This window comes from Falco rusticolus, chromosome 3 (assembly GCF_015220075.1).
Source record: "Falco rusticolus isolate bFalRus1 chromosome 3, bFalRus1.pri, whole genome shotgun sequence".
In the NCBI taxonomy this organism is placed as follows: Eukaryota; Metazoa; Chordata; class Aves; order Falconiformes; family Falconidae; genus Falco; species Falco rusticolus.
This window is the reverse complement of record NC_051189.1, coordinates 17,087,981-17,115,909: the sequence shown is the minus strand read 5'-3', so window position 1 is coordinate 17,115,909 and position 27,929 is coordinate 17,087,981. Positions and strand designations below refer to the sequence as shown.

Genomic DNA, 27,929 nt, shown 5'->3' with positions numbered 1-27,929 from the left:
GCATCCTTGCTTTTAACAGAGTTGCACTGGACACATTTCAAACAACTGTGATGCTGCCGGGCTTTGCCAGGCAATAGTGTGAAACACCAACCTACCTCTAACCTGGAGAAGTCAAACTGGGGTGAACTACAAATGCTTGGGGCATAAGACAAGCACTGACCTTAGCCACCTCTCTGCCAAGGCGCACTCCAAGCAAAAATGTTCTGACAAGTAGAGACCAAAAGTAAAAGTCCTGTACAGTTTGCTCATTTCAAAATATATCCCTCATCAACTTATTAGCGAGGTCAAAGGTCAATCCAAAAGCTAGGCAAGCCACCAGCCCTCATGAGTGAGGCGTCCTACTTTCTGCAGCCAGCAGCGCTCAAGCATTTGATAGACTTAACATCTCAGTCAGCTTCCTTCAGCTCTCCAGCCAAAGGGATGTGGTGGATTTGGAGCAGGGCTGATCAGGGACAGTCTTTGGTGCAGTGCAAACCCAGGGACCAAAATGTGGATCTCTGAATCTGCAGCAGGACACTGTTATCCACCCTACTCATTTAGAAGTTTTGGCCCCTTCTGTCTCTATGTGATTGGCATCAGCATCTCCCATAAACAGTTCTGTAGCCCTGGAAAAGGCCACTAGTGCAACCAAGGATCCCTCCTAAAAATAAGAACCACCACTAGAGACGAGAACACCTACCAGCAAGATGGGCATAAAGACAGAAATCAACACAGAGCATCTCCCAGCACCTCACTGGATGCCAGACCAAAGTCCCCCCTCTCTCAGATCACGAAACAGCTGTCTGTAGCCCAGAACTCTTCTCTAAAGACAGTGTTGCTCAGCTTCGTATGCTTGTTGGCCACCAAAGTACAAGAACTTGGCAGCCAATAGGAAACACGTTCTTCCGTCACTGTGCTCTCTCCCACCCATTCCAAAAGCAAGGAAACGGTCAAGCTCAAAACACGCCAGTGGCCTACTGATTTAGTACAGCAAACACTTCCAAAAGGAAAAACTTCCAGGCTTAAGGCACATACAGCCTTTAACCCAGGCTGTCGAACAGGCTAATTCATTTATAGCAGGATATGCTTCCTGCCGTAAAACATCCATATGCAGAAAATACTACAAACTTCCTTCAAAATCTGTATTTAAATTGGAGCGATAACACACTGCTGCCATCACTGCTGATGCTGCTCATCACTGACTTTTGAAGCAAGCTAGAGGTTTAAATGCCTGTTAGCACAGCTTCCTGTTATTTAATCCGCAAGTCTTCCTCCATCACCACCCAAACGCTCCTCCAGAAGAGCCGCCAAGACAGACACCACCTGTCCTGGTGACTCACGACAGTGAATTGGATGCGATCTAAGGAGCATGAATCATTGAGAAGAGCTATTTAAACCAAGTCCAGCATTTTGATAAGAAAAGCGTATCACCTTTATCACCTGGAAGGCTCTTTTACAGCCGAGAGCATGGGAGGATCCACCAGGCAAAGAGCCAAGTCCTCTCTCTACAAAACCATCCCAACAATTGCTTTGGTGACCGCAGGGACGGGAATCATACTCCTGGCGAAGTGACACAGTTCCCCCACTCACCTGCATGGACATGTTAACTCCAGAAAGAAACAGCCTGCCCTTTTCTCAGCCAACAGACTAAAACTAGAGAGATCTACAGTCTCTTTTGGCAGAATGAGGAAAATCCTGTTTCCTGTAAGACACTCTTGGCCCCGTGAACAATAAAGCGCTATTAAATAGAAAATACTGAACCTGCCTGGTTGTGGGAATAGGAGCTCCAGTTTTACTCCTGGAAGTCCCTGTAATGAACAAGAACGAACCCCCCAAATACCTGTGATTCAAATTTTAGGATAATTTGATTCTCCACAGAACACAAGTGCCATAGTAGTGGTGTTTTGGGGAAATTTGTGCAGTCAATGCAACGTTTTTCAGCATGGCCTCTCTCACAAATGAATGCATCAAAGTCCACAGTGTGAGCCTGAAAGATAAGCGTGCTGAGCCTCATCTTCAGAACACAGATCTCCAAAGAGCATCTTCTCGATTTCCCCTAGTAACTTCAGACATAATACTCAGAAGGGGGGGGAGGGGAAGGCAACACTATTACAATTTCTATGACTATGACCTTTAAATGTTTAACTAGCAATCTATTCTTCGCAGTCAAGATAAAACAGCAGGTGATTAGCTTCACTATGAGTCACTATGCCCCTGTAGTGCAATAATTCAATTAGACACTTTAACAGCCTTCAATTTTGTTCAGGGCTGCTTACTAGAGCCATAGTCCCCTAGCTACAATTTTGTTTTGCCTCGCAAGCTAAGCAGGGTCAGTCCAGGTCAGTGCTAGACTGAAGGAGAGGTCTCACAGAAATTCCCAGATGCTCCAAGAAATGGGGCTGATATTTCCGGAGGACGCACTGCGAACAAGAGCTCTGGGAGAAGGTCTGGAGCTTGTGCCTGTATACAAGCTGTGAACTTTCAGTGAGCTACGACAGAGACCCTGGCCTCTCTTACTCGCTGATACAAGTACTTCACTTGCTCAGGCTATTCGCTATCCTCTAGCTACTATTCTTCATCTTCTATCGTAGCTGCTGCAAATATACTCTTCGGGGGCAGTCTCACATCTCCAGAAAAGGCTTCAATGTGGTGGTGTGTGAACACCTATCCATCTTCACCTTCTGCCTGTTCCACTCCTCAGCTGGTGTTACAGTATCAAGAAATTGCTGGATCAGCCAAATAAAGTTTTTCCTGTAATATGTAACACGCAACTTCACTGTCATTCAACCATACCTGCATTTTATAAGGTATACAGGAAAGTACATGCAAGCTTGAACTGTGTTCTTGACAGCCAAGGCCCTTCCCTCTCCACCATAGTAATTTCTTTTTCCCCAACAGCTTGATAAGCAATTCTGAAAAGGAAAAACATATTTCCCTCCTCCCCATAGCTGAGTCAGCAACAGCAACAGCAAACTCCCAGAGCGTGCATGTACCCTGCTGACCTCTGGACCTGAAAATTGTTTCGCTTTCCCTCAGCACTTGAGTTCTCTAAGTCCAGGCACAGGCACAATGCACTCAAGTTCCACTCGTGCTCGCAGGACCAGCCCCTGATTTTTGTTCATAGCCCAGAGGGTTACCAAAATACAAAGAAAAATTAGCAATAAGAGCAGATGTTCTTTCCATCAGCCCATGGCCAAATAGACTTACCAAGAATCAAACTACACACACTACCTCCTGTTCTAAGCCTGCACCATGGGGCACACAGGTTAAGTTTAAAAATTTACTTTTGTAAGTTTTAGCTTAAAAATTACCTTTGGTCACCCTTTACTGACCATTTCATAAAGCTTAGGGACCTGTTACTGGCTGCAAGGCAATAATAGATAAGCGCTTTACCTCAGACAACATCTGCTCATGGGTTTTGATCCAGAGATCCTGGGTTCAAACTCCACTCCTGTGTTCTGTTCCTTAGGGTTGTTCAGTTGTGATAATTGAGAAAAAACAAATTACAAGCTTTCACAGAGAACGATTAAAACTTTTTGTTCTACAGCAGGTAGTTTGATCAAAGTATTTTATTAAATATTCTTCCACTTCTTAAACCAAGCCTTCTGCACTGTGGAAAGGGTTATTTTTAGCTGCCTACCCTAGTTGTATTTATAAGGCCATGTCTAGTATGATATATGTTTTTTTAAATCCAGGATTAGACTCACCAAGACCCTTACCAAGACATCAGTTGGGGGTTTGCAAGGAAAATATTTGTACCATAAGCTCCAGCATGTATGCACATAGCTTCATTAACATAAACACATTCATGCCAGTAAAAACTGCATTTTCATCAGGCGTTGCACTGCTGTTCACAGAAGTGTTAAAGCAGCGTTACTGCTTAAAGGGCCTGGTATTACCATGACACAGGAAAGCCTTAACAAGACTCCTGCAACACTATTGCAAAAGGGCTCCAGGCCCATACAGCAAGAAGATTTACATCAAAGACATCTGTACCTCTATGAACAGCAGACATTTAGTTTTACAGGGGTAAAAAACTAAAACCGTGGCCTCGTAATAGAAAGTGGATCAAGACAAAAGAAATTCATCTCACACAGCAAGAAGATAAGCTGGCAAAAAAAAAAAAAAAAAAGCAGGCAAAAAGTAAAGTCATGTATCAACCTTGTGACTAGAAAGCAAGAAAGATTCAATCTATTTGGCTTACACTTAAGTCCAAAATCTCATATTTCTTTCTAAGAAGGCTTAAACTGAGACGTTTATCTGTCACTATAATCTTGTACTTCGGTTTGCACAATAACAGTAAAGGCACAGCATGTAGGCACCATGATCTCTTTCTGTTTCCAACTCTTCTAAAATCACTTTCAATGCTTCCACCTCTCAGCACTCCTACAAGAAAAATCTGATGAGTTACCACAAGCAACTGAAACCCCCCAAATACCTGCGACCTGTGCAGAGCTGAGAAGCTCTTCTACCTACAAGATTTCACCTTCCCAACGGACACTAGCTGGTTTTGAGATGTCATTAATGCCTTCAAAACTTGAACTGGTGACTTCTGCCAGAACGAGGTATGCCACAGGTGTCACAAGTAGAGGTTTACTGGGGGTAAAAGTCAGAATAAAGCGTATATTTAACAGCTGCGCTAGGAGAGGCCGTAAACCTTTCCTTTTTAAAAGCAATGCAAGAAGCACCACCACCACAATGCAAGGAGCGTGGAAGCAGATATGTATGTTCCTGGCATGGTAGTCTGGGCTTGGTATGCTGTAACTTGAGCAGCTCCTGCCTGTGATGGGTAAAACGTAAAAAACACCACCAGCCTAAAAAAAGACACGGGCTGTACTGTTGTACACTCAGCACATGGGAGATGGTCCTTTCCTTCAAGGAGCTCAAGTGACTGACGTTTGGTCAGTTAGTTCTCTATTAACATGCAGCCTTGGGACCTGGTAATGAGAACATTTTTTTCTTGATTTGATAGAAGAGATATTGAAACATGTTTTAATCTGCAACACAGACTGATAAAACCAGCTGCCCAGAAGACAGTCTCTTCCACGAAGGCTTAATTCTCCTCAGAGAGCTCAAGAGCAGCTTTACTGCCTGTCAGATAAGTCATGTTTACAGCAGATCCTCAGAGCTGCTCAGCCTCCTGGATGAGTTTACAAATCAGACCAGAGGGTAGATTTGCAGAGCAGTAATTACCACAGGAGACGATGGAGAAGCAATGGAGAAGAATAATTTAGTCTGTGTCAACATAAGGCCAAGGTCCGGGGGCCCTGTCCAAACTCCTGGGCAGCTCATGGGGAGAAAGGCAGAGAAGGATGAGACGAGTAGTATCTGCACTCTGCAAACCCAGCTGCTCCCCACAGACTAGCTTGAGCAGCCTTAACTAGCTTTGCAGCTCCTCTTCCTTCCCATTTCAGGTTGGTGGGTCTGTGTGTAAAAAAAAAAAAAGGCAGGTAGTAGGCACCTCTGACAGGCAGTACTGCCATGTTGCCACAGCCTGTAACAGCACATGATCTGCTAGCAGGCAGAGTATTTCCCCATTTTTGCCTTTCTGCTAATGAGTCAGCAAATGCCTTAACTTAAATAACAGGCCACCAGCTCGATCAGGCCTGTTACTGTGCAATTGCACCCCAGAGCAGAGCAGATGGGAGAGCTCCTGTTGTACCAGCTGGATTCAACCCCGCTACCCTCTAAAGCCACTTCCAGAAAAAGCCAACATAGGTAACTCCAGCCACCATTTGCGCAGAGCTCAGCATCATCGTTTCCGTCTCAGATGGACTGTATCAGCATTGAAACAAAATAGAGAAATCATTAGACAAAGTAAAAAAGATATAAATATGAGATAGAGATATAGGCAGACTTGCTTAAAACAAAACTCAGATCAGAGGATGGCCAGGAACCATTAGGCAGTGCAGCTCCTTCTGGGTTCTCTGGATCCAAAACAGAACCACAACACTAAAGCTCAAACATTGTCTCCCATGTGTAAAGAGACTACAGAATTTGTCAAACAAGTTTCTGTAGGGCTGGTTTATTTGTGCCTCTCTCCATTCCCAGGAATTAAGCATAATTATTTTTTTTAAGTCAGTCAGAACCTATTACTGGCATTCTGGCTACCGACAAAAAGCAGTACCAACAGTGTCAATACCAACACGTACTCCTCCAATTACTCCTAATACATTTCTACTCCTGGAATTAAATTCGTGAATGCAAGTCTTCAAGTACACACAATAATTGCACATGCAACAGCACAGAAACGAGCAAAAATATTCATTTACCTTATGTAAACAAGACTGTTCAAATCTCCTTCTTAGACTCCAGTATGTTAAACAACACATGTGGTTTCCCAGAAAAGCTAAATACAGAGTCATGGACAGATCAACTAAGAGGTGGACAGGTCTTCTTGCCATGAGTATTTATGCAATTTATGAAAATTGCAAACATGCATTAATTCAGGAAGTAAAAAGTGGTTCAAAAGAAGTAACAACACAAGCAAAAGGAGGCCAGATCCAGCCCTCTCCAACTTCCAACTGCCCCTGCCCTCTCTCCTAAGGCATTTCCCAGCCCTTCCTGCACCTGATTGAGACAAGCTACTGCAAATCAGACCCAAGAGACAGTCTGCGTACTGCTTCCATTTAACGGAGGTACAGTAATTCCTGAAAAAAAAAGCAGAGCTAAGAATAAATCCCAGTGGCCAAAGTACACGAACTAAGTACAAGGCACATGTAAGAAGATTTATTAGGTCTCATGCTGTAACAGCACCATGAATCATAACGATGCCCTATTTGTTATCCACATGTGCCTTTAAGTCAACGATAAAAGTTCACTTGGCACAGAAACATACCATGCAGGGTTTCACGTGCAGTGTTTTACTTCTAGCCCTTCCCAATTCACTTGTGTTAATCCAAAAACTGGCTACTTTTGTGGAAAAAGGTGAAGAAGTCCTGTAGTGCCTCCAAAGTGGTGAGCACATAGGGTTGACAAAGCAATTTGCCAGGCTGGGACTGCCCCACTAAACCCAGTAAATTCAGGATACACATTAGACACACGAGTGAGCTGGAGATCATGGGAATGCTAACAGCAGGTAATCTTATCTCCATGATCTCCTTCTCATTGGGAAACCGTGATCCAAACCCTTAAAAAATCAAGGCAAGCGTTACAGGAATTGACACTGGTCTTGCCGTTCGCCAGTCTGCAAGTGCTGCTGGATGAGGTGCACTGGAGGAGAAGATGGGCTGTTCCTGTGAGTCCTGTTTGCAAGTGTCCCAAAAGGGCCAGCAAAGGATGCCATAGAGATCATGCCATGAAGGGCAGGACTGTTACTACCAGCGGTAAACGGTCAAAGTAAACTACAAGGAGCAACAGGAGGAAGGAAGAGGGGAAGGAAGAGCACAAAGCCACTGATGGTAGGTCTGGTTTTGCCTCCTGTTTTCCACACAAAATGACTACACACCTGCCATCACAACCAGACTCCTTTGCATGGCAGGTTTGCCATCTCTCCTCTTGAAGCTATAGAAGATCTAGCAATAGAGTTTCTTACCTTACACCACAGAGCACATACGAGCCCTCTGGTGCTAAGTACATTCCGTACTGGTGGCAGTGACCTTCTAGGAAGTCCCGCACCACCGCCCCACACCCTTTTGTACAACTTGGCTTTCAAGCCTAAATACAGGCAGTAGCACAAGCTTGTTTGCTGCGCTCCACAGGTCTCTGTCTTACTCTTGGAAGCACCACCACGACCACATTTTATCTAAAGGGATATCCATGCCTTCAGTTCACAAGCAGATGCTTGCAGTTAATGGCAACTTTGGTGCAGGCTTCTCTGCTGGGAACATGTATCCAGCGCAAAAAAAAAGACGGTAACCAAATTTATTTGCACAAGCCTTTGGAGAGCCTTGAAGGTGAAGCAATATTCAGTCACCACCAGTGTGCTCCCAGTTAAACTACAAAGTACAGCCAAGTATCCTGCAGCCACGCTTCATCTCCTAAATCACTAATTTCCTGACAAAACATTAATTTGCGTAAAACAAAAGATACTGAATCCGTAATTGTCCTTCCCATCCAAACACACCTTGCTGGTCTTGCATCCCAGTTGTAAGAACTTGATCATTGGGGAAACAAGTGATCCCAGCTGTAAGAACTCATCTAGGATCATTGGGGAAACAAATGGGAATGTTAGTTCTGAGTCTACATATTCTTTCCATGATGAAAACAGTCCCTCCAGGGCTGGTTCAGACACAAAGTACAGGAGGTGAGGAACATCCTGGCTAATGCCCAGGGACCTGTTCACATTCGCTGCATGTTTCCTTAGTACATTTGCCTAGAGTATCTCTTATTTCACAACAGGTCCTCCTATTTACTTGTACAAACCTCATCTAACTTTCACTTGCCAAGGACAAACAAAACCAAACAGAATACCACAGTGCTCCCAACCAGCTAAGGCACAGCTTTGCCTTTGTTTCTCCTGATGTGTAAGAGACGTAAAGGCAATGGGTTCACGTGAGCAGTTGGGGAAAACAGTCATCTCCTCTGGCACGCAGTGCAGGCTGCAGCTCTTGGAGGGACCGTTTCAGCTGGAAACCTCCAGATGCTGAATGGAGAGACAGGCCTCAGAGCAAAAGGCTGAAAGAAGGTGAGGGGGTTTTGCAACAGCCCTGTGTAGCCTGAGAGCACCAGGGCTCGCCACAGAGAGTGGCTGTGCTTTGCATTCAGGATTATTGATTATCCTCTCCTAATCCCATGACTGAGTGCCCAGGGCAAAAGAAAAAAAAAAGTTTCATATTATATACAGATAGATAGCTATTTAAAATCATTAACAGAGATTTATATCTCCGAGCTAGTCTTCTGTTCTCTGGGGAAACCAGACAGCTGCATAGTAAGAGACTGAAAGCTACAATAAAATGAAGAAATGAGCTTCAATAAATCATTAAGCTGAAGCTCATAATGTTTATCTGCAATGTCATGTTCCTGCAATCTACAAAAGCAGATGTGTAACTTTTTGTTTTTCTTTTATCAACTATTAAACTGTCATGTAGCTATTAGAGAAGATTGAAACTTCTTTTTAAAAGCATTGAGCATCAGGGATTGCAGTTTCTTGTCATGGAAGGGATACTTGCATGCCAATTCATATAGTACAAGAAGAACTGGAGATAACATAAATGGAAATAAACCTTTTAAGAAGAGGCTCTTCAGCTTCTGCTGATGCTCTGGCAGCTAGAAACGCCCAAAACTTAACAAGGCAGCTCCGTGTGATCCTTTTTACCAGTTCTGCTCTCCCTTCCCTCATTTATTCTTCTCCTGGTACATCCCATCCCTGCATCTGCAAGAGTATTATATATACAATGAGGCACAGGCAGCATCAGAGCTAGTCCGAGGCCCCCCAGCAATGCCGGCAAAGCCCTGTGCAGCCACGCACTTCTGCCCAGGGAAGGCAGGAGGGGAGGGGACGTCAAGCAGAAAGGCTGGAAGAAGGCAGAGCCATTTCAATAGCAGGAGGAGGTTTCAGGCTCAGCAGTCACTTTCCTACAGCCTCCCTTGCAAGCAGCACTGCTCCTTCCCCAGCCAGCCGTGCTCATCCTGAGCCCCCATCTCCCCGATAATTCTGGAAGTGCCAGGGCTGGGGCACTGCTCTGCAGGAGCAAGAGCGCCGAAGGGAAAGGACAGCCCTGGAGACATCCCATCAGCGCAGCCACCACAGGGCTAAGCTGATAGCAGATGCAGATAGCTGTGCCCCTGACATCATCCCCAAGAGGCTGGGGCAGGTGGCATAGAGAGGGGCAGCTGCAGCCTGACGAGACACCTTGCCATTTCCACAAGACTCAGCGGTGACCAAGAAAGGGAGCAGCCAGCGCTGTACCAGAGCAATGTGCTTGAACAACCTCTCTGCTGAAAGCTCAGAGCTCTTCCCGCTCTGGGTAGCTCTGCTGACATTTCCCAGCCTTGCACTGTAACACACTATGGACACAAACCTTTCACCTCTTTCTCTGGAGCTCTCCTACAGCCACCAGCACAGAAGAAGTAGTCAGCCTTAAAGGTATTTCAGGGACCCCAATATTTTTTTAAAACCTCATTTCCTTTTTTTTAGGAGAAGAATAGAGCAGGAATGCTCTCTGCTGCCTCAGGCTTGACATCCAAAAGTTAGCATTTGTTTGTTTTACAGAACAGGACTTGCTCTATCCAATTTAGACCCAATCTGTTAATCTACAAACAAAAGCAAATAAATACTGAAATTATGACTAAGGGGGATTTCAAGAGGCCTACACCTCACTGTGTTTTTTTGAGGTATTACAAATAGAGTCTTGCATTTATTCTACTGTATTTCCTGCTGGCATGAATGCAAAATTCAAAACTGCTGTACTGCTTTTGTCTGCTGCTGCTGCTGTAAAGAGTAACTACATGTTCAATCCAGCCTGGAAGGGCTGCTCTTTAAAAGCTAATTTGAAGCGTGATTGTCAAAACCCTGACCATATGAATCCACAAGAAAATCTCTTGTCTTATTCTGTGCAAGCCCTCACGTTACTGCTATGCTCAAGTCCGTGAAGTCTACCAAATTAACAAACTCAAGCCCACATGACTAAGGTTCACAGAAGTTCAGCCGCAGCTTATGTAACAGATAGAACTGGTGTGTTTGCCTTTAAAAAACCCCACCAAGATAAATACTGGGGTCAGCAAACATGCTGTGCAATATTTAACAAGAGAAAGCTGGGACCTTAACAGGATTTGCAGCCTAAAACTGCTCCTGAAGGCAACAAACATGACATGATCATTCTGACAGCTGTGACAAATCAGGTTTCATTTGCCTGAGAGCCAGCCATGTTCATTTAACTGCAATTACTGGCACATCATGATCCCCAGGACAGAGAACGCACCCAGCCATCCAGCCAGCCAGAGAAACAAAGCATCTTGTACAGACCAACCTGTTTAAATGGTTCTTCTGTAACAACACCAAGTCTTCAAAGAAAACAACCATTTGTTAATACATGTCAATAGCTTCTCCAGGTGTTCATTGCGGTCCCTCTGCTTTTTTCAACCAGCAGAACAAAATCTGGTTAAAATGCTTTTAACTCTGCATCCCTTCCCTGCATCCCTGGTTGCTGAATACACTGCTCACAAGAGAACATGCCATTTAGAGATGTTTACTCTGTCTGGTCTAATCCAGGAGATTTGAAAATTGTTTCATCCAGCCTGAAATACTATTTTGAAAGACTAAACATACAACTTTTTTTTTTTTTTTTGTAGCTTGTCTTTATGCCTGAGAACACATCTGGACTTTGTGATCTTTAGAGCAAAATCCTGCACACACATCTACAATTTCGAAAAAACCTTTTCCTTATCCCCTTATACTTTAGCTTCACCAAAGAAGAAAGCTTCAGTCAATTATACATGCACCATTTCAACATATTAAGTTGGTGAGATAATTTAAGGGAAAAAGAAAACCTCTGAGATGTAGCCATCAGCTTCCTTAAAAATTCCTAGATAACACATCCACAGCGTGTCTAATCCATTTAGTCACACCACAAAACATCACTCATTTTTCTTCAAGACAAACTATTTATTCCCAAGCAGGACTTTACAAGCCTATGTGTTCTGTAGGCAGGAATGCAGGAGCCCTTGTCCATCCACCCGCCTTGTCTGTTTGCTGTTGAGGCACCAGCTGCTGGCAGTAACAGGTGTTTTCTGGTTTTCTTCTCAAGAGAAAGTCCCAGGCACTATCTCCGGTGGAATGCAAAAAACCAGTGCGGCATGTAGGGCCCGACACGGAGCCGCATTCCTCTGCGAGCAAGCAGGCAAGACTCCCTCCACCGCAGCACCACTAACTCCGATAGATGCCTTCCTGGGGAGTAAGCTGCATCAGGCTATATGCACTCAAAAATTCTGCCAAATCATCACTCGAAAAGCAGTTTTCCCCACTTTTCCCCCCCCCCCCCCCCCCCAAGGAAAAGCTAGTTTTTCCAACAGCTGCAGAGCACAGCACATTTGTGCAGTGCAACATTAACTAACTCTCAGTACACCATCAGCTGAGGCTGAAGACTCTGCCCTGGCAGTAGCTAACTGCTATTCAATGTTTTTATGCAGGGAAAAATATTTAATTATTCTTTTCAATAATTTTTTTTTTCTTTTCAAACACTGCAGTGAGCCAAAATAGCTCAAATTTCTGAGAATAAGATCTGCAGGAGAAAAAAATGTAAATAGTGGGATTAAGAAAAACAAGTGGTGAAGATGAGGAAAACACGGAAATGGACTTTTGATAAAAAAACTGCAAAATAACCCATGACCAACGCAAACAGCCATGCAATGTGCCACCAACATCTTCTGAGGAATACTTGGCAGCGAGGCATCACACAGCTGAACGCAGATTTCAAAATTAAAGCAAACTTGTTTCTGATCTTCAAACGCTTATAACTGTGTTAACCTTTACTCGCTCTGCGTAGCCCTGCATATTTACAGTGAATTAAGCTAAACACGGGCCTAAATAACTGTCGGATTCCAGCTTAAATCACTCCTACATGGAGCCCTCCTCATCCTGTTGTTTACTGGGCGTTTTTAGATGGAGCTTTCTCATGGTGGAGATGGACAACAGCACCTAACATGCTCCGAATGGGAACGTGACCACAAGCAATAAAACACCCACTCAAAATATCATCACATTGCCCATGTTTACAATGTAAAAAGTTATGTTTATCCTGATAAACACAGCTTTTGAAAAGGTTATTTCCCTCCCCCTCTGCAAACAGAAAAGGTTAACTTCATCATCCGCTGCATACATGTCAAAATATCATGCAAAGGCAGGCACTGCAAAGAGCAAAGTCCTCACACCAAAGGATCTGACAGAGCATCCCAGCAAAACACCCAGAAAACCTTCCTAAAGTTAGACTAACCGGTCTCAAACTCCTCTGCCACAGCCTGCTTGTTTAGTATACTTAAATTTAAAGCAAGCCTCTGAGGCATGGGTTTTACGAACAAGTCCCCAGACTGGTAAATTCAGAGGTAAAACCCAGCCAGCTTACCTTTCCATTTAGTGTAGTCATTAAAAGCGAAGCGACAGAATTCCTCCTTCTGTCTGCCTTCAGATTAACCCCACCAACACGGCTAAAACACAGAACTTAACTTACTCAGAAGCGAACACTTCACTGCTGAAAGCTGACTCCAGATAGTCTTTACTCATATTCTTTCAATAACTATTTTTTTTTAAGATAGCACAGGATGCCAAGAGGGACATCAGTACGGTAACTCTAAAAACAGTAGCACTCACATGCTAAATTGCTGCCTACGAGGTGTATCAGCAAAGTTCAGAACAACCATTTCATACACAGGCAGGCGAGATGCTCGAAATGTAAGAGGTCATTTCAGCAAAGCCCAGAGATGCAGGAGCCAGACCTCCTTTGACAGCTGTCTGGCAATGCTCCTTTATCTTGTATTCATTTGTATTATTTTTAATACACTTACACTTATCCCCAGGTCTCACCCAGGGTTCTTCCCAAACTGAGTTCAGCATTTTCTGTCGTTGGGGGGTGTTTGTTTGCTTTCTACAAATCTTCTGGAAACAACTGAGTTCTGCTGAAAAGAGCACAAAACTCAAGAGCTTTCCGAGAGCGTTTTTCGAACAGGCCATCCGCTCCTTCCAGCCTCAGTTTTGCATCACAACATGCATTTTGACAGGCGGTTTCCCAACAAGTACCTTTCATGGCTGCTACCTTTCATCAGCATCCAGCCAGACACTCAGTGCACTTCATGAAGAGATGGGCTGCACAAACTGTATTAGCTAAAAATATCAGTTAATGGGAAGCTACTGTAATATTAAAAGCATTTTTATGCATAAAAAGCATTCAAGTTTATTCCCTTGTCAATAAAAACAAGGCAAACTTAAGATTCAAGAGGACCTTGACTTGTCACTAGGTTTTCCAAATTCAAGAAAAAAAGTTCAATTATTCATTTCTGGGGAAAGAAATCTCCCCCTATCTCACTTCCCCACTTAAAGAAAACATAATCAGTGTCCACAGAAAAAAAAAAAACAGCTTAAAGCCCTTTGGGCATGTTTTGAAGAAGCTATTTAGAGTAAGGAACATGGGCATTCTCTATCCTTGTATTTATAACGAGGCTCCTCATCCCCAGGAGCTAAAGCAGAATGAAAATGGGTCACGTATCTAATTAGCACTATTGAAGCATGAAGCTCAAACACCCCTGAAATGTAATAGATTTTTTTTAATAACTCCAGCTTCATTAGAATATCCCACAGTCACCTATGCTACATGCCAGAAACTTTAAAAAAGGGTACCATAAAGCAGACATATATCCACCATCATGCTGCTTTATCACTGGGAAGGGAAGACATTGCTTTTGACAAAATCTAATCTGTTAGCTAAAACATGAAGCAATTAGTCAATCAGCCTAGCACAGCCTGTTCTTTAACTACTTTTTATTATTAAAAAAAAAAGCAAACACCACCACCACAACCCTCTTGACTACAAAACCAATATACAGATCCACAGGTGTGGATGTGGATGGATGAAGCACATCCAACAAGGGCAGTTTCTAAAGTAGACAGCTGGACAGAACCTGGTGGGTTCCCACTCTTTCTCCCAGTAGAGATGCCCACATGCCGTCCCACACCGCTTTGCCCCCTTCACCACATTTATTGGCAACCTGGTAAGGGCTCCGCAGCAATCCCCCCACCCAGCTCTGCAGTTGGCTCTGCTCCTCATCCACACCTCCCTCCCACAGGCAGGTATCACACCATCCAAGTGGCAGACACCACCAGGCACGTGGGGCTGTCATAGACAAACAAGTTTAAATTACAGGTGTGTGCACTGGCAGAGAGCACTGATGAGCTTCTCCTGCACCTGCCAGAGAGAAGGCACAGGGAGATTGCATAGGGTGGGTGGAAGGGAAGAGAGGCAGTGGAGAACTTTTCCTCGGGTGTATTTACAGTACACAAGGCTCCAAAGAGGGTGCATGAGCACCTGCACGTCAGGCTGCTGCACTTTGCTTTCCCCTTTGCTTCCGTAGCCTGCTGCTTGTTCTCACCTCCCTGGGCTTGCTTTCATTCCAGGCAGGCTCAGACTCCTGCAGCCAGCACCCAAAATTTCATTTGCTTTGGGGGAGACGAATGCCTGTGAAGCTATGGGGAAGCACCCCAGGGAAGCAGCCAGCAGCTCAGTCCACCCACCCGAAAAAGACACCCGGTGAAGACTTCCACGTGCAAAGCCGCTCTCATTGTGAACAGGACTCTGCGCTTCATTTCGATCAAAGCCAACAAGCCATAAATGCCACTCACCCGTGAGGGTTTGGAAGTCACTACAACCTTCTGGAAAAAAAATACTATGAAAAAAAAAAAATCAGAGGGGGGAATTAATTGAGCCTGCAGCTGTCTGCTCTACATATCAAACATCACAATGTTCATATTGCTGCACAGGATTTTTTTTGCACAAGAGATGAACAGGCGAAAGTGGCACAAAATCCAGAACAAAGCGTTTACTCTGCCCATCCATGAGCATGCCTTTACCCCACAGGCAACTGTCTTTTGTGGGACTTGGAACGTGAGCACTTCGATGCATCTCCTGCACTGATTTTGCATTTCTGCTTATTACAGTGAGAAGATTTTGCCTTTTTAAAATTTTTTTAAAGTTCTTTTGTTGCAGTGAAGAATGAGGCACACCACTGCGTGCAAGTGAAACGCATGGTATTTTATTTGGTTTAATCGAACAATGCTCTTATCTGCAAAATGAAACAAAATCAGACACTCACACTTTGATTATAGAGATGTCTATTAAAATTTGCATCTTTTTTTAATGGTGTAGCATGCCAATTCACAAACCAAGCTCTCCCAAACGGCTCAGATGCAATGGAAGTTAAAGCAGAGCAAACAGCGATGGATTTTCTCACGTTAATAACCGAGACCAGCAAAGGCTGGAGACCACTGCTCCAGAATCTTCAAGGCCAGTCACACTGTCACTGCTGGGGTAACAGTCACCATTTTTACCGCTTGTATTGGTAGAATTTCAATTACATTACTAAAAACACAGCTTATACCAAAAGTTACCCTTCACAATTTCTTTGGTAACCAAAACTCATTCTCCATCATTTCATTGTAATGTCAATATTAATGATATGGCTGTAAGGAGACTCAGCCACCAGCAATGTCTCAGTGGTTCAAATTGTATAACGCTTGATGCACCTGCTTTTTTACACCCCACCCCCCAAGCAAATTGCCCAACAATTGGTTAAAGTGGTTCCAGAAGTCCTGAGACTGAGTCTCCTGAGAAGCTGTTTCCACTGTGGCGCTCTCTCACCAGCTGAGACAGCTCGTCGCTCTGCACACCGTTCTCCAAATGTGGCCTCTTGCTTAAGCACCTAGCTAGAGGATAACCTGTGATGTGCTTTGCACCACGTTCGATACTGGGACCTCCGGGTTCTGAAAACTGCCTTTCAGGGGATTAAACCCATATGCCCAAACCGTCCTCCCTGCAGTCCAAACTGCACGTTCCAAGTTTCTCACCCATAGCGATGGACACAGCCTGTGGAGAGCCAGGAACAGCGTCCAGAGCTTCTACCACCAGAAAGCCCCATTTATTATGGAACAGAAATAGCAGAGGGGAGGCTTTCAGTGGAAAATGTGATGAGAATAGAAAGCAAGAGAGTAAAAGCCCTGTCAGCACATTTCATAGACAGTCTTTTTAATGAGGAGATAAACAGATAAAGCTTTCAATCCATGTATGGAGCTTTTTCTTTTTCTTTTTTTTTTAATTTGAAAAGAAGCTAACCAAGCACACGGGATTCAATAGAAAACAAAGGCTGAACAAAACATTTTCTGACAAGGCCTAAACCATCTGAAAAATGTCAATTCTAGTGCCACAGAGAAACCACAGGTTTCCTCCACTCCCTACCCACCCTATTTATTTTAATTACCTCTTCCTTTCAGGTAGCTGGCTGTGCAGTGAAGCTAACAAGTACATACAAAAAAATAATCGGCAGTTCTGCAAGGGACCCCCAGCACTGGAAGTCGGAGCAAAGCCTGGGAGCAAGCTAACCTTCCCTACCAGAAACAGGTCCAAGCCACGCAGTCTGGATCCAGACCTCCCTAGATGCCAGAGAGCTCCACCGGTGTGGCAAGGCTTTGTTCTTATTACACAGTTGCTGGCTATAGTATCTACCACCCTCTACAACTATTTGATGTGCAAAGCAGCTGTCCTGCCAATAACATAACTGTTTCTTAAATCTGATGCAACATATTTAAATCAGGCGTGTAAATGGAAAATCAACATACAAAAGCCAGCCTGAAGCTATTAAGCAACAAGACAGATTTCTTCATATGAAGATGATTTTAAATACAGACTTTAAGGAACATGAGATGGGACCCAGACTAGCAACTTAGCAAAGTAAAGCCGCCTTCAGATGCCACACAGCAACAGCAGTGTGCTCTCCCATCAAGGTTTCTTTCATTGTAACCTGGGATGGTAACCTCAGACAGGGGGGTGCCACCTTATCTTCAGTCACCCCTTCAATGTCCCCCTGCTTCCCACTGACACTTATCCTCTGGGTGGAGCCTTCAAATGAGTTCTCTCCCATGTGAAAGGAGATTATTAAAAGCCAGCAGACTCCAATGAAAAGCGTTATACCCTCCATGCTAAGCTCTCTGGGGGAGCTTGCAATAACCTCCAATTTCACATATGGCATCTTCAACAATAAGTGATTTTGAGGAATTTTCAGCACAATCAGAATCTGCCCTGCAAGTACCACCACAGCTTTACCCCTGCTGTTGTAAGAAATGCATACATACATAACAGCTACAGATATTTCCCTAGACAAGGTGACACACGTCTGCACAGTCCCCAAACTTAAAAATGGAAACAAAACCAATTTAATATAAAGAAATCCAACTAAGTGACAATCATACTCTTGAATACTCAAGAAAATAAATCTTGCTTTGGGGTTTTTGTGTTTCAAAGATTGCATCTCAGGTTACCAGGAGAAAACCATATCCTAAAGAGCCAACCAGAGAAACCCATTACAAACACATCTACACTTAAATATGGGACATTGCTGCCAGATATTTTCAACAAACTGCAAATTTACTGCATATTCAACCATCCTCAACAGTCCCTGGGGACCATTTTCTGTGGTAACATTCAAGATGTGCAAGTGTCACCATGTATGAAGCAGCACAATCCTATAACCTGTCACCCAGGTTGTATACACGGTGCAATTCAAAGCACGTTGGTTTTTATTTTGAAGCAGTGACACAGGGCTAAAAACTGCCCCTGCATATAGTTACTAATACAGAAAAGTAGAAATAAATCATTGCCTACATGTCAGATGAAGTCAAGTCTAATGTGCTTTCTAATTTACAACAGCTGGGCCAAAATTACCTCTAGACATGAAGGGTCATAATCAGAGCAGCGACTACACCACCACAGACCTCCAGGGTGGTATTGCAGGTCGCCTGCGCTGCGAGGCTGGTAGACCCTGGCTCCCTGTACAGCAGAGGCTGTTTTCAGACCCGCTGGTACAATGGCCTAACTCAGACACTGTGCCTGCCTCTGCCCGCTGCCTGCAAAGGGAGCCAGCAGCCCCATTCAGCAGGAAGCCCATTTTACTCCTTGTTCTCTTGAATGAAGATGCCGTGGTACGTGCCTGTATGCATCTTCATCACCATATAATGCAGTCTGAATACAACCACCCCAACTCTCCCTTTCTTATCTGGATTCATTCAAATAGCTAGTTGGAAGGGAATTCTTCCCAAGCGACAGTGTAAGCGGAACATTTGAGTTTGTTTTACCAGTTCTTGCTTTCTCACTTCTATTTTGCAGAAGCAAGCTGGGCTAGATTAACCAGCGTACCAAGGGAAGCAATAAATTCATCACCACTCAGACTTCCAAGCCCACTGAGATTCAAACAGCCTACCTGTACGTTTTGGGCACAAGCTTTCCATTCACACCAGGGAGATCTCCTCACAGGAATTCCAAATGAAATTCTCAGTCTGAATTGAGTAAGAGATCAGATAAGATAACAAGGACAGAGGCTACTTTCAAAAACCTCCTCAAAATATGCATGCTCTCTGTATAAATGCAAAAGTTAATATATCTACCTAGGACTACAGATGGATACATCATCTGCACCAGTGATTGCCCCTGAGATCACAGAATAAAACCAGATAAATGGGAAACTGCACAATGAAGTACTCACAGCAAGGCCAACTATCTAGAGTACCCCAATTTTAATAGTTGGCCAATCCAACACAAAGTATGATCTTTTTCTTGCCTCATAACCCTAACTTTTGAAACATACCCTGTACTGCCTTCATCCAACACCATTTTTTAATTTGAAAGCAGAGTCTGGTACTGAGAAACCTGAATGTGTTACTTTTTAAAAAAGAAAAAGGAATTCAACAGTTAAGCACTTTTTTTAACTGGATATTTCATCTGGTCCAGAGCATTCACCTCCCGCTCCCATCAATAAAGGAATTTGTTAATGGACTTTGCTTCAGTCCCACTCACTTTCATGGCATATATCTACAGCAAAGAAGTTTTTCCACAGATGTCAGATTTCCAGCATTTTCTTTCAGGCTGCTCATCATGAAAAATACAGATATATTCCTTAAATATTACATGAATCAGAGCCAGAAATAATTACCTCCTCTGGACAACACTCAGCCACCCATTCCCTCCTTCCCCAGCCTGCCAGCTGCCTTCAGCACAAGCAGCCATGTTCCTCCTTTTAATTGTCCACCTATTTGTTTCTTGTGGTTTAGACTTTTCCCATTTTCCCTCCTCATTCTTCCCACTCCAGCTTTTTGCAGCGGTTGTAGAGGGCTCCATCCTGAGATTTTTTGCTCTTTGCACTCTGTTCAGCTTCTTCCTGGAGGACCAAACTTATACTGAAATAATTTTATTGTGATCAGCAGGAGTGCAGCATCCTCAACCCTTGGGGAAAAAAATATATCTGTATTTTCAGTATTCTAAAACTTAAACATAAAACAAACAACTTTACATGGATGACTCAGATTAGCTCTCCTTTTCAGTCTTGCCCCACGTCTTAAACATCTTTGATCACTTGCATTTTTTTATGTTCAGGCATTACTTTTTGTGAAACACTGCCAAAAAAAAGGCAGACTCAAAGCATGTTCTAGCCCCATTTCCTGATCACTGGAGACACAGCCACCCAACTGACAGACCCAGCTATGGGGGGCTGCTTTCTGTTTCTCCAAATCACTACGTCTAGGCTGTGCTTGTGGATTACTTCTGAAAAGCAACAAAGGTGTTTTTCCCATCCATCTTAGTAGCTCGTAGCTAAGTTTGGGTTTTGGTAATGCTACTGCCTCCCTTTTTGATATATGTATGCTGTTGCTTTGTTCAGACTTAGCTTTCCTTCCCCTGGTCTAGCTTTAGCAATGCACTTGAAATCATTGCTTTCATTGTGGTTTTGGACTTCTTCAGTGCCTCCACCGGGCTTATGCTATTCCAACCCTCACACACTACACCGTACTACTGAAGCGTCAGCTCCTGTCTCAGGTTGGCCATCCCATCTTGATGTCATTGATCATCTGGTAAGCTCTCAACATACACCGTCATGATTTTTTTTTCTAATGAACTAACCATTCGTCCTGTCACCTACTACATACATCTGTCTGTCCTCACAGCTTTTGCTGTGCTCAATCAGAAATTTTTGGTTGTTGCCTATCATCTTGATACTGTTGTCATGGTTATACACTGTGTAAGTACAAGGTAGAAAAAAAGCTTTCACTGGGTTCAGCGCTGTGCAATCTTGACTCAGTACAAGCCAAAGTAACCCTGCCTTTATTAAAAACTGGTCACAAAATAGCTCAAAATATTCCCAAATATTATTATAACTGAAAATACTCCCAACTATTTCATAAAAAACATTCCTTGCCCAATTGCTGCTTTTTCCTTTGGAAGTCAGTCACACTAAAAGCAGCACTGATACTAGCATATGGAACAGAGTGCAGCATGTTAAAGTTGCCAACAAGTTTAAACAAACAAATTGCAGAAATTAAAAGTTTAAGCAAAACTTTCTTCCCAGAAACAAATACTGACACTGGATACAAAATATGAAAATGCCAAGCCAATACAAACAATGCAGGAGACAAAACAAAACCAGGCAGGAATTCCATGTTGGCAGAAGTAACAACAGTTTTCTATCTGGATCAAAAAAGCAGCATTTTCACTTCTGAAAAATGAAGTGTCTGTACCCCCAGGTAGGTAGTGAAGCGCTCGGCAAGACTGGGGAGGATGACGCAGAGCGCTGCACTCCTCTGCCCAGTGACTCACCAGGTAGACACTTGCCAGATCTTTTCTGGTGGTGGTTTAATTGTTTCACACAGGGCAGACTGGCAGTTCCCGGGGGGTAGCTCTTCTTAGTAAGGACTACACTGGCAGATTACAGACTCCACCAGTGGACAAACCTTGGAGGCAAAAACCTGGGTGTGCAACTTCAATGATAGAGACTGGTTTTGGTGTGACCTACAGGATTAACTGTAATGCAGGTGTGACGAAGTATGTTATTTGCGACCTTTATTGCCCATGAAGGAAAATTTAATGACACCCCTACTTCTTTTCACTCTTCCAGGCTAGCAAAAGACTGGCCGAAGAGAATATGCAATATACTTAGACCCTATTTCACAGTAGCTTGTTACTTCTTCCCCTTGTTTGGATGGATGCTGAAGCAAAACTTAAAAACTATCAAGCCATTAATAAAAGAGCAATCCAACTATCGAGAAATTAATAAAAAAAGCAATCCAGGCATCCTTGTTAGTATTTCCTCTGAACAAAAGGCATTCTATCATTCTCAGCTCCATGTGAACTGCTGCCATGCACTAAAAAAGCAGCTCTGTTTGCCTAGGCAGATATTGTGTGGACAGAATGGAGCCCTCTTCTGCATGGAGCCCTTTTAATTTGAATGGCTTATGTTAGGTAACTCAAACATGCATAACAAAAGCAACACAATCTTGAAGCGCTGTCATTACAATTCCAAACCAAAATGCAAAAAGCTATGCATTTGAACAGTGAACTCTGGCTGAAGTAACCTATTGCCCAAAAATGCTGCTTTACAAGCGTGCTGAATGTAGCATCAAATTTTGTGAAGTTTATTTTGCTACAGGACACAATCACTTCAGACTAACATTAAATTTGGCCTCTGCAAAAGAAACAGCAAGCAATAAAGCCCATTACAAATAACCAAATCTTATCGCATGACCTTTTCAATCAAATGCTAAATAGCAACTTATCTGTGTGGCAGATCATTGGTATCATCACGGTTGCTCCATCAAATTCTTCCTACAGTCCAGTCTAATATTACATCAGCAAGTCAATTGAGGACACAGCCACTTAACCTTCTCCTTTAATTGAGACTTTGCAAAGGAGGAGCAACTTCTCAGGGCTTTTTTCTCTCCTCAGAAGCGGCTATCATATTCACACTTAACTAGCTGTAGCACTTACAGATCTAAGTGGTCCAGGACCAGGTTCTCTCAAAGACATTCCCTATGTGTGGTTCTATGCCATTGCCCATGCTGAGTAGGGTCTGGGTACTCCACGTGGGGCTAACAGTATCTCATCCAGATGGTTTCATTTTAACATCAGCATGCAAATGACTCTGGCTTCTTTAAGTCCTTTCTGGCCATACTTTCTAGAATTAACTTCCAGAATTTGAGGCAGAGCATCCTATCTATACATACCCTGGCTGTGCCTCTGCCTGAATGCTGCGAGCCGAGAAGTTTTGGTTGCACACACTTAAGCAGTGGATGTGAAACCAATCACTTCAGACAGCACTGCACCATTGTTCAAAAGCTATCCAGATAGCAGCAAAAACCAGGACCGTAAGAACACACAGGCTCCTGAGCCCTGGCAGATACTTTTCAACTTAATTGCTTTTCCTGTTCTACAGATTACCCCAAAGTAATTTGTCCCAGTCTGCATTCCTTCAACTGCTTGCTCATGGTAAGTACCTGCTTACTTAGCTGTCCTTGGTCACGTACACAGCTCGCACAGCTCCCTGCCTACGCTCTGCCTCGCCTGGAAATTAAGCAGCTCCTTCCCAAGCTGATTTTGAGTAACACAACTCTACTTCACGGCTGAAAGCAAAGTCGTACAGAAGGTCTGACAGGTCACAAGACCGTTTAGTGGAGGGAAAAACAGCAACAACCAGGGTAAAAAGGCTAAACTGCCCTATAAAAACATTTTGCAAACTCCTAGGAGGAAACCTCTGTTAAGTATTAGAATGGCTTTAAGCAAAGAGAGATCACATGCCTAAATAGCCCTGTGGAGTTGAACCCTCATGCCAAGGCTTGAAGGTTTTAGCCTTACATTGCAGCATAACTGCCTTGTGCAATGGCAGACTGATCCCGGGAAGAAAAATCAGTTGTGCCCTACCTGTATCTGAAAACAGGAGGTGCTCTCTTTAATGGCTCAGGTTCAAACAGCCTCACAGAAGTCTACCTCAGTAGCTCCTATGAGAAGCTATAGGATTTCCTCAGTATATATTAGTCTATTATCTATTACAGTCAATAATGTGAAATTCAGCACTGTGTTTACAGGAAGGGCGCTGACTATGCAGCGGGCTGCTCTCTGGTGTTCCCAGCAGTCTGAGCGAGGTACAAAATACCAACTGCTACCCACTTCTGTCCCTGGTAAAACCCTCGAGATCGGAAAACTCAGAATCCATACCTTTGCACTTGATGAAAGTCGAAGGATGATTCATTCATATGCATCTACTTTTTTTTTTAATCAGCCTCATACGGCCATTTTTGCCACACAGCCCTGAATAACCTAGGCACAGGAACTAAATTCAGTTTCGCTTCGCACTTGCTGTTACTCAAGTCCTGCTATTAGTCTGATGTCGAAACTTCATTTTTCATACAAGTGCCTGGATCCTCATTCCCATTCATAGCACCCCAGTGGCCACAGCAGCTACATAAGGACCACCAAGGCAGAGAGGACAGAAAACTTTGGTACTGCTAACATACAGCCCATCAGGCATTTTATCTAGACTAAACCACAACAGCTACAGCAAAACCCAATATTATGCCCATTTATCACTGCCTGCATTTAAGTCTGTTGCAGCCTGTCAAGTATCTGGAAGCTCTTCCTGCCATCTGTTTCCTTCCTCCAAGGGTGCTGCAGTTTTCCATCACTGCTCTCTCACAAAAAAAAAAAAAAAGTCTTTATTTCTGCAAAGCTTAAGAATTATTTTTTTTAATGGGCTATGTATTTTGAATCTGCCTATGCAGACTGTAACAACTGCTATTTGATTGGACTGATAAAATTCACCCCGTTACCTGTCTCCATCCCCATCAAGTCACACCAAAATCTATTTTCCCCACCCTTGCTTTGTGAACTGGTAATATTAAACCCAGCCAGTTTACATACCAAGCTGTTTCCAGAATGCAGTGGCTTGCTGCTGCCACAAAAAGCTGTCACACCAATTACCAAACCAATTAACAGCAACTAAGCAAGGAGACAGATTTGCAGAAAGGCTTGCTTGAGCTTTAGTGCTGACTGGTACTTTTATTGTTGCCCTTTGAACACCAAAGTTTACAACAGATTGTTAATGGTACCTCTTCTTCAGCACTGAGGTTCACCAGATGAACACCTGTCTCCTCTCTCTATGTAAATATTGCCCTTTTCCTCACTTCCTACAGAAAGCACCTAAGGATTTTACCATCTCAGGAAACAGGCTGCCCTAAATATTTCAGGATCCTTTTGGAGTTTTAAAGCAAATAGCCCTAAATGTACATAAACATCTAATTGTAGTTATAAAAAAAAATCTGTTTTTTTCCATAATGCAGGAGGTATATTACATAGCAAACTGTCCTTAGAACAACAAAAAATAACCCAGCACCTTAAATTACAAGCAATACCCTTGAAAAAACAGCGAATTAAAAATGCAGATCATTTAAATTATTTACTTTCTGCAGCTACTAGCTTTGATAACCAAAACCCGGGGATGGGCTGGCTACATAGCATTCATTTTCCATTTTGCTTTATACCACAGCCCTCTTGCAGAAAGAGAAGTATGGGATTTCTCACAGGAAAACATTTTCATTTTAAACTTGAGGTTAAATGACTTGTAAGGGAACGTTTACATTAAGGATACCATTGCAAAAGAGTCAGCAGAAACACTGTGGTGTTAATATCACATTTGGAAGTAAAGACTAAAAATCTGTTTAGAGTATAGCTTGCGATAGGACCTCAGAAAGCAAGGGGGGGTGGGAGCAGTCCTGCACCAGGTGCATCTACTGTATTTGAGAGTTTTATAATAACGTCTTTAGATAATCTCAGTGGAAGACACCAGGCCAATCTGACCTACATGTTTTAAATAACCTGCTGCTTCTGCTTTATGGAGAAGCTGGTATTAAACCATTAAGCTAATAGTCAGAGCTGGCTACTGTTTGGGTTTTAATAAGATCTGGCCCCAGCTGATAAAGTACAGCGAGAAAGAGCTTTGCAAATGGAAGCTTCACATGAAAACCTGGTCATGGTAACACCAACTCAATTTCCCCTCTTTAAAAAAGCCATAAAGCTAGCACACACTAAGCTGATTTGCTCCATCTATTAAAATATAACAATATCCACCCATATTCCAGCAGGTTGTGGAAGCAAAGGCATTTAGGGCATACGGATGTTTCCCAGGAGTGCGTACTCTTTGCTGTTCACATACAGAGAGCTGAGCCTTACCCATATTCCCCATGTTTTGAATACTGAGGAGCTACTAAGCATGAAGGACCATGTGCCATGCTATCTGCTGAAGCAAAAAAGGCAACAAAATTCAGCACTTCTGTCTCCAGAAACTGCAGAAGTGGTTGTTAAAGCCTGAGCTGAAATATCTGTAATTGTGAAATTGTGCAAGAAAACTGGGAGGAGGCTATGTTGACATTAAAGAAAAAAAAATACCCAACACCCAAGCATTCTTCACATTAACTCCAAACTGCCAGGCACTTCTTGCCTCCCTTTTTCCACCCTCACAAGCTCTCCACTGTGAAAGAGCAGCTTTGGCGCAGCCACCCCTCTGTGCTTCCCCATGTATCAGTACCAAGGGTGTTTGTATCCTCCAGGTCACCACTCCAGCATCACTTCTTTCCCATGAACAGAAAACAGCAGTAATTCACTGCATCACTAAATAGCATACTGGGGTATGTTGGACAAATGAGGGCTGTTAGACTGGGAATGCTGCAGAGTGCAAGATGACCCCCGCGATTTGGTATGTGACCATGGATGGGTCTGGCTGAAGCTGCTGCCTCTACTTATTAGATGAAAAGGCTCTGTCTGTTCTGTCCTCAAATTTCCTTCCATCTTCTACCTGGTCTTTATCCAAAGCCACCATGATTCTGGACAGCAATGCCTTAGATGTTTCTCAAGGGTTTTGTTACACAACAGCTCCCAAGTGCTGCATCTGAACAGGCCCGAAAAGGGAACACTGAGCTGAAGGCTCAACCTTGCTCAATTCCATCATTTTTACAGCAAAAGCTTATCTCGACTGCAGCACAGCCAACATCAGTGGTAAAAAGGTACAACTTATGAAATTGAGCTGTCTTCTAGTTTTCTAATGTTTACAGCACATTCAGTTCATGTTTTCAGGTTCTCCTGTACTGAAAAAGCTGGAATTCTTTTTAATCAAATATTTCGTAAGAGCCACAAAAAATTTTGAAAAATGTGGAATACATGATTTGAACACAAGCCCAGTAACATGCTGCATTTATAGCATCCCACAAAGAAGATCTCAAAAAAAAAAGTCCTCTCCAAAACAGCAAGTACGTACCACAACACTTTTAACTCCTTAAAGGTAGATTTGCTATGGGTTCAGACGTTTGGGGCAAACTATGCTGTCTGTACAACCCTAACCATTGCTTGCTGTCTAGACTTCCCTTGAGGAACATAATTAACATCAACTTAAAACCCACCTCCAGCATCAGGGAGATAATTGAAATCCAGGCAGTCCCAAGACTCTTCTCAAATTGAGGAGTTGCTAAACCAAAATGTAAAGCTGTAGTGAGATGTTTATATTAATTATACTAACCAATCATCAAGGGGCTCCTATCTGAGGGCACTTTTCCATGGATAATTCATGGCAGCTTTTGAATGATGGTCCATAATACACTGTGCATTCCTCAGAACACAAACAAGCTGTTACAGCTACTTCAGGCTTCCAGTACGAAAGTGCAGTGACTGCTTAACTCCCCAAAGGAACTAATTTCTCAAACATTATCTTGCAGTGACTCCTTTGTCAAAATGGAGGGGCATTTCATGGTTTAGTTTCCAGCAAAGCACTGCCTTGTAACACCCTTGAATTATCACCATCCAGTGAAGATACCTACGAGCTAACAGTTTGAAATTTAAGGCAAAACCATCATTTAAAAACAGAGGTTTTTAAAAATACCTCAGAGTTCAACTGCTTTTTGCAATGCATTCCCTGTAGGTTCTGGCCGCTTTGGGTTTTCCCCATAAGGCTCTGCACAGCAAAGCTTTTTGAGATTTCTCTATATAAAACTACACACATAATAATACCGTGGGTAAATATGTCCCCCTTGTAGAAGTAAATCAATTTAATTGACTAGCTACAAAGTTAATCAATTAGATTAACGGTTGACCTACTTAAAGATAGGGAAAAGTATCTGATACTTATTTTCTAGAAAATAACACGCAATACAGCATCACCACATAAATAGGCAGTCCAAAGAAAGCAGGCTGAAGGCTAAGGGCATGCACAGCAGTGGAAGAACATTGGGCTCAATGGGACACAAAAGACTGCATTTTACATTGATGTATTTACATGAAGTTCACAGTCTTGGGGGGGGGAAAGCAGCAGGACAAAGGCTCTCTGTGAAATACAGAAAGCTATCTGCTCAGCACACCGAGCTTTTCCCAACAGGAGCAACTCAAATGATCAAAATTTCCCCTGGATTTTCTCAGACCTCTTCAGAGTTTGGAGTTGAACGAGCAGAGGGGAAA

The 27,929-nt window shown here is 43.2% G+C and overlaps 1 protein-coding gene across 22 annotated transcripts in view; it reads right to left on the bottom strand.

Annotated features, from left to right (window-relative positions):
- Positions 1-27,929, bottom strand: part of MTSS1 (MTSS I-BAR domain containing 1) — a 127,105-nt gene that overhangs the window by 49,697 nt on the left and 49,479 nt on the right. The window contains exon 1 of one of the 22 annotated variants that reach the window (XM_037381636.1): positions 26,882-26,901. The exons of 20 other annotated variants lie outside the window; for them this stretch is intronic. The gene's annotated coding sequence lies outside the window, so the exon portion shown is untranslated. Of the gene's footprint in view, positions 1-2,981; positions 3,140-26,881; positions 26,902-27,929 lie in introns of those variants that run through there. One more of the 22 variants, XM_037381635.1, reaches the window with a different exon arrangement.